This window comes from Hibiscus syriacus, unplaced genomic scaffold, assembly GCF_006381635.1.
Source record: "Hibiscus syriacus cultivar Baekdansim isolate YM2019G1 unplaced genomic scaffold, ASM638163v2 tig00112738_pilon, whole genome shotgun sequence".
Taxonomy (NCBI): Eukaryota; Viridiplantae; Streptophyta; class Magnoliopsida; order Malvales; family Malvaceae; genus Hibiscus; species Hibiscus syriacus.
In genome coordinates, this window is record NW_024063392.1 from 9,780,458 (window position 1) to 9,788,216 (window position 7,759).

Here is a 7,759-nt window from a genome sequence, read left to right on the forward strand (position 1 = left end):
CAGGTGTTACGTTGTCGTATTACCCATAAAAGACCCAAGGAACCATTATTTCATAATGAACCTGAGGCTCATGTTATGCAAAATCAGGTGAAGGATCCTGCAGTTCTAAATGCCACAACAAATCCAAATGATGGGAATGTTGCTCGACCATAAACTATTAGAGATCATTTAGTTCCTACCTTGGACGACCTAAAACCTGCTATTGTAGCTCCCAAGATTCAGGCAACCCAATTCGAGCTCAAACAGGTTATGTTCAATATGTTGGACTTGATTGGACAATTTGGTGGTGCTCCTCATGAGGATGCAAGGCAACATGTTCAGGCATTTTTAGAGGTCTGTGACTCCTTTCGACAACAAGGTGTACATGAAGATGTGCTGAAATTGAAATTATTTCCATATTCTTTGAAATATCATGCCAGGGCATAGCTCAATGGATTACTTTCTGGCTCGATAAGGTCTTGGGATGACTTGTGCAAAAAATTTTGCTGCGGCATAATCAATCCAACATAAACAATCATCTTAGAAATGCCATAGCATCTTTTCACCAAGGTGATGAAGAGTCTATGTATGAGTGTTGGGACTGATACAAAAGTTTTCTTTGCAAGTGCCCCAATCATGGATTCCACAACTGGACTCAAGTTAAGATGTTCTACAATGAAGTCAATGCACCCATGAGGATGATGCTAGATACCTTGAAAAATGGGACATTGCTCGATAAATCACCTGAAGAGGCTTTTGAAATTCTTGATCGAATTGCTAACCATGATTACCAATATCCCTATTTTAGGTATGAAACTAGAAGTAATACATCTAACTCAGCATGTCTATTTTCCATGGCAATCATCATGAGAGCGAGTATCCGACCAATCTAGAGTCTATCAACTATGTAAAGAACTACAATCGAGGTAACAATAACCCCTATTCTAATAATCTTGGATGGTGTCAGCGTCCAAAATTCTCTTGGGGAAATCAAGGAACCAATAATGCTAGTCAACCCACTAGGAAGCGGAACTTCAGTGACTCCCAGGGTTTTCAAACGACGCATAATTATAACGAGGGAATACCATCTTCATCTAACACAAGCTCATTGGAGGCCACAATGCAAGATTTTATCGCAACCACGAAGACCATGTTGCATGACCATGCGACCTCTATAAAAAGATAAGAAGCTTTGCTTCAAAGCCACAACTCTTCTTTGGGGCCTTAGAGGGTCAGGTTGGTAAAATTGCCACGACATTACAGTCTCGCCCACATTGCAATCTTCCTAGTGATACTGAAGTCACTAAGGCTCAGGACATAGAACATTGTGGTACATTCACCTTAAGGAGTGACATAAAAATCGATAAAGATGCTAAGTTTGGCGGTGAGACACTCGGAGAGCCCAATTATGAGATTGTGCACGAAGATCCGAAGGTCCAAGAAGATTCACATTCGCTGGAAAACAATGATGATGGTTCGAAGAGTGCATCAAATGAAGAGAAGAACAATTTTTTCATGGCAAAAGAAAAGCTCTCATCAGCAGGTGTTGATGACCAAAGGAAAGCTGTAAAATTTTGCCGCAACAAATTTTTATGCACTGATAATCACTTGAAGATTCATGAAGAAGACGAAGAGGAGCCTGAGGATATTCCAAACGAGATGAGTCAGTCTAGCTTACTCATAGCTAGACCAGGTATAAAATTTGAACCTTTGGATTCTATTGAATTTATTCATCCTAAACCCCAAGTAATTATTCATCTGTCTAGGCTAGAAATTATAAAAAAATTAAGGAATGAAATGGAGATTAAGGGAAAATTTCCTAATGTGAAATTATTATTTTCCGCGGTAATTTTGTCGTATGCTAACATTGTCAATTTTCTCGTTAGTGTTGTTTTGCTTCCTTATTTGAATAGCCTAGGAAAGAACAAGGTCATACACGATGATGGCTACTGGCATAGGGATGACCTTGACCTCTTCAACGAATTTGCTGCCCAAATGATTTCATGTTGCCCCAACAAAAAAGAACGAAAAGAGATCTCACTCCACTACCATTCAGCTTCATACGGAGACCACTTTGAAGAAGAGAGAACTACTGCAAAGGTCATATAATTCAATACGCGAAATGCCAGGGCAAAATATTTTGAAGGTGGAGTTGTTATATGTATGGGGCATTTTGGTCTATACTGGTGCTCTGATCGAACGTGACAAATCTGTAATTCTCTTGCACGATATCGAAATCTGTTAAGCATCTTTAGGATGTCGTTACATTTTGGATTTACTCTTGTGCATAAATAAATGGTTACTTTGTTACTGTTTTTATTCAGTTTTTTTTAATTTACTATTTTATTTTTATTTACAAGGTTAGGGTCTATCTAGATTTCAACCGTACCAGTATCAGATTCTGAATATTCTAGCCCCACACAATTACGAAAGCGCACACGTCGTACGACCGCTGCACCACCACAAGCATGAAGTCAAGGTACCTTACATTGCATTGCATTTCATAGCATGTAGTCTAGTTTTACTTAGTTTTTATTTAGCAATGAGGACAATGCTTCTCTCAAGTTTGGGGGAGGTAGGGTTCCCAAATCATTGCATGATAGTATTAGTAGAATAAATATGCCATGACATTAGTAAGTGGTTGAATTGGTTTTATGGAATAAATTAAGGATGCCCGATGATGATGAATTCTTGATGGCTAGGATTGAATATACATGACTGTTGAGGATGATAGAACCAACTCTAGGACTTACTTCTTTGAAACCCTTGAATACACGATTGTATGTTTTTCATGCTTAAGGATCTTAGAAATTTTTTATAAGAGAATTCTTGCATGTCTTGGCATAAACAATGAAAACCCCACTTTGTAAAAGAAAAAAAAAGAAAAAGAAAAAAATGAAGTTGTGAATAAATGCTTCGGCATATCTGTAGAGGGACACTCTTCTATGCCGTGACATTTCTTGGAAACTACAAATAAATAAAGGGCAGCTATGGTATATGAGTGAATGAAAGTAGTCACGGGATGACTCTACCTAACTAGCTCGGGGTGGAAGGTATGCTCCCTTTCACCTAGAGTGTGGGATGGTAGGTGTGATGGGCTGACTCCTCTCGTAGCAGTGTTAAAAAAAGCAAAAAGGAAAAGAAAACAATGTGGGAGTAAACTTGTAAATGTCGTGGCAAAACAAGAAAGCTTGCATAGAAAATTTTTAGGTTTGTTAAGCATGGACTGGATACAAACACGCACACACCCACACAACGAATCTTGCCCTAGGGGACAATACTGGATTTCTCAAACCAGTCTAGCATATTGAAGCCAAATGTTCTGAGGGCTGAAATTTTATCCCATATAACTATTCTGCTTCTGAACTTGCCATGGTATTTTTATTTTTCTTAATACTATCCATTGCTTGAGGACAAGAAATAACTTAATTTTGGGGGTGTGATAACTCCATAAAAGGTCATATTTGGGACCTTTTCACTTAAGTTATTGACTGTCTAAGAGCTCATTTAGGATCATATAGATGCATTTAGGAGCATATAGTTGCATGTGGTGAAATTCTGTTTGCTGTGGCATTTTATTTTGTAATCAGTGTTGCTTCATGGGGAAGGTATTTTGTTTGATGATGTGCAGGATTTGGGAGCAAGGATAAGCAGAAGGGAATTGCCATGACATGATGAGACTACTGAGCAAAATGCGATTACTGCAACAACTTGGACGACATTTATGGGCAGAAAAGATAAAAGAATATATTTTTAGTAAGAGCTAGCTGTCATTGACTATACTTGATTTTTGCAATCAACAATAAAGGAGGGGCCCATTACCACCTATGCACCATCTTTCACATAAAAGGAATGAACTTTAGGGTACTTGGGTAATTTTAACACAAAACCCTAGGTTCATTCTCTCCCTATAAATAGAATATGAAGCCACACTTTTTTAGAGACTGGGAAGACTTTTACACAGCCGCCAAGAGCCTAAAAATTCGGAGAAAAAGATCTATCTTTTTCCCGTTAATCTTTTTTGTCGTGGCATTCCTCCGTTGACAAGCTAGAGGGAGTGGCGTTCTGGGCATCCAAGAGGAGCTAGTTCGCTGAAACAGTTTGTGGTGGCCGAGGGAAGCTCCGGTAGTACACGTCGAAGAGTTTTCCTCCTCCCCTTTACTCTTTGCTTTCATTATTTATCATCCGGGCTGTAAGAAACGTATTAACTTACTTTGTGCTTGCTTATTTCGATCCCCACCATGAACTAATCTTATTTGGTGGGAGTTTATTTTGGATATTTAAGTTTTTCTTTAATGAATGGTTATTTTTCTATGTTATATTCTGTTTTGCTTATGAAGCTTAGTGCCTTAAGATTGTAGGAGCTACGAGAGTAGTCGTTCCTTAGAAGATTGTTTAGTTTTCAAGAGAATGTCTAGGTAGCACATCCTTAGTGTTCGAGAGAAACTAGGGATTAACCATAAGCAAGGGGTTCTAGATAGTAACTAGGCCTAATCCACCTTAGAGATAAAGTTAGGATTTCATTCGACTAAAAGGAGTTGTGCATGAGCGATGGGTTAGATGTTAATGCTGCCGCAAAAAGGTATTGTCGAGATATATCCTATTATCTGGACCAATAGGATCACTGCAGGGGTTTACGCCAACCGGTTTTGCCAAGGCATCTTCACTTTGTCGAGTCCCTTACTAGAGAAGCATAGGGCACCCTAGTAGACTCTGTCGGGCAGATAAGGCATAGAAGTAAAACCATTATGAGAAGAAGACTTAGATACTCTTAAGTAACTCCTATCACTTATTCACGTAGTAGCTTGTCTTGTGAGGAAGTTAAAGTCCTGATAATAAAATCTAGTATTTACATTTTAATTTGCTTTTACATTTTCATTTGTTTGCACCAAACACAATTAAATTTGTCACTGTATTTACATTCACTTTGCCACGACATCTCCATTTGCTACCATTTATCATCATTCCATTTCCACCATAACCATTTCATTTTGCCACATCATTCTCATTTGTGAATATCATTATCTATACTTAGTTACTTTAAAATAGTGCATAAAATTTACTCAAGATCTCTCCAATCCCTGTGGATATGATACTCATTCATCACTGTATTACTTTTTCGATTGTGTATACTTGCACATAATACCGCATCCATATAGAGTACTCACAAAACGCGGACAACGTCGCTCTCTCATTTGTTTTTTTACGGATGATCTTATCTTTTATGCTCGAGTAGACATGGCACATGCTCGAATATTAAGGATATTCTCATTGTTTTTGGAAGAACATATGGCCATTGTGTTAGTGAAAGGAAATCCAATAAATATTTTCACCTAATATATATCCTATTCTTCAATCAGTAGATGGGCAGCCCATACTTCATCAATGGCAGGTCAGATCACTCTCGCAAAGTATACCCTGCTAGCTATACATGTTTATTTCATACATTCCATAATGCTTCTGAAGAATGTTTTCCCTGTATCGTAATCGTCCTTCGGTGGGCTCGAAATTGGGCTTCGACTTAAATAAATATGTTAGAGTCGCCACCGATCATTAGGTTGACTAAATACCTTAATTGACCATTTTACCTAATTTGTGTTTTACCATAAATATATCGGACTCGAGAGTCAATTATAGTCACGGAAGGATTAGCACCCTTGTACTACCCTTTCGGTACCAATTTAACTTTTCGGTTTTCTTAATTGCGAAAATTAAAAGTTAAATAAAATTTGAAATTTAATCCGAATTACTTACCATTGATCTATTAAAATTATTCTAACAAAATCAATTGTTGAAAACATTTTGATATTTCGATATAAAAATTAAGTTAAATGAATTTTAAGATTTTTCGAAAAGATTTTCTAAGTATATTCGATATAATTATTCGAATATCAAAATATTACTTCAAATATTTCAAATGTCATTTTTAATCCTTACTCAAGTGTAAAATTAAGTTTTAATCTTAAAATAATTTCAAAATGATTTTACAAAATATTTCGAACCATTTCAAAGCCAAAAATTCCAGATTGCTCAGAGGGAACCGATTCCCCCCCAAGGGAGTACCGATTCCCCCTGAATGGTTTGGCTCCGAGAAATTCCAGTATGCTCGGAGGGAACCGATTCCCTCCCCAAGGGGGTACCGATCCCCCCTGATCAACGATCGAAATATTTGAATTTTACACTTAGGGAATCGATTCCCCATGAGGGGGTACCGATTCCCCCCACGCTCTAAGCTATTGTATTAATGGTTTTCACACTTAAACGGCTCCATTGACTCCACTAGTCATCCCCAACGTTCAAAATCAATTGAGGGAGTATTTAAACAAGTTCTGAAGCCTTTGATCAACAAGAAATCATAGAGAAACAAGAGAGAAAGCATCAAACACCAAGTTTGTGCAAATCAAGCCAATTTTCCTTTCAATATTCATTTTTCTTTCAAGAACACCATTTGTGCTCATTTTTAATTATTTTTAGTGTTCTTTTCTTGTTCTAGAATTGTGCAAACATCTTACATTGTGAGGTTTTCCTTGTAAGTTTGCAAATTTGTGTATTTCTCTTTGAAAAAGAATGTGTTTAAGAATTTGGGGTATAATTCTTGAGGGAGTTGTAAGGTTACTCTTTGTCCTCAAAAGAAATAACAAATTAGTGAATTTGTTGGAAAATACTTAGTGTGGATAGTTGTGGTAGTGGACGTAGACTTTGGTTGAGAAAGTCGAACCACTCTAAATTGTTGTGCAAATATTTTCAATTTTCTGCAAAAGCTTCCACCAAAATTTTAATTGCCAATTCACCCCCTCTTGGCCATTTCCATCAATCGATTAACTCAACAATTGGTATCAGAGCTTGACTCATTTGAAGGTTTAACTGCCTCTTGAGTAGATCTGAGAAGAGTTAAATCGATAAAGATGGTGTCCACTTCCGGTTCCTTCTCCATGGAAGAATCCATACCAATTGACGTGCCTCCACACTTCACTTAAACTTAACTTCAAAAAAATAATAGGAAATTTGTCCTACTTTAGTTAATATATATTGTTCAATTTTTTAGAATTTAATTTTCATTTTCACTATTTTGATAATATATTTTTTATTATCTTTTATTTGAAACTAGCTTCGTAAAAAATAAATGAAAACATTTTGATAATATATTTTGTTATTATCTTTTATTTGAAAATGTTATTGAATTATATATATATCACAAAAATTTGATTTTTATGAACATTTTGTTTTTATAATAATAATAATTATTATTATATTTTCTAATTATAATAAAAATGTATAACTACAAACATATTTTTTCATAAAAAACTAAAATCATTTATTAATTAAAAAATAATTTTTTGTTGTTATAATTTTTCTATAATAATAACTATAAAAGTTTTACTGTATAACATTTTTGGCACGAAAAAATGGGATAAATTTTTTTATAGTATAATTTTGATAATTATTAAAATATATAACTACAAATATAATTCATTAAAAAAACTTGAATTTATTATCTGATGTGATAATTTTTTTCTATAATAATAACTATAAATTATAATTACAAAACTTATCAATATAACTTTTTGAAACAAAAAAAGTAGGGAAAAATATTTATCACAATATATGTTATCACTATAATTAAAATTTATAACTACAAGTATAATTTCTCACAAAAATGTGAATACCATTATTTTTTGTGACAATGTTTTTTGTAATAATTATAAACACTTATAATTACAAAAATTGTTACAATATGATTTTTCTGGTGCAAAGAAATATGGAGAAAAATCTTTATGAC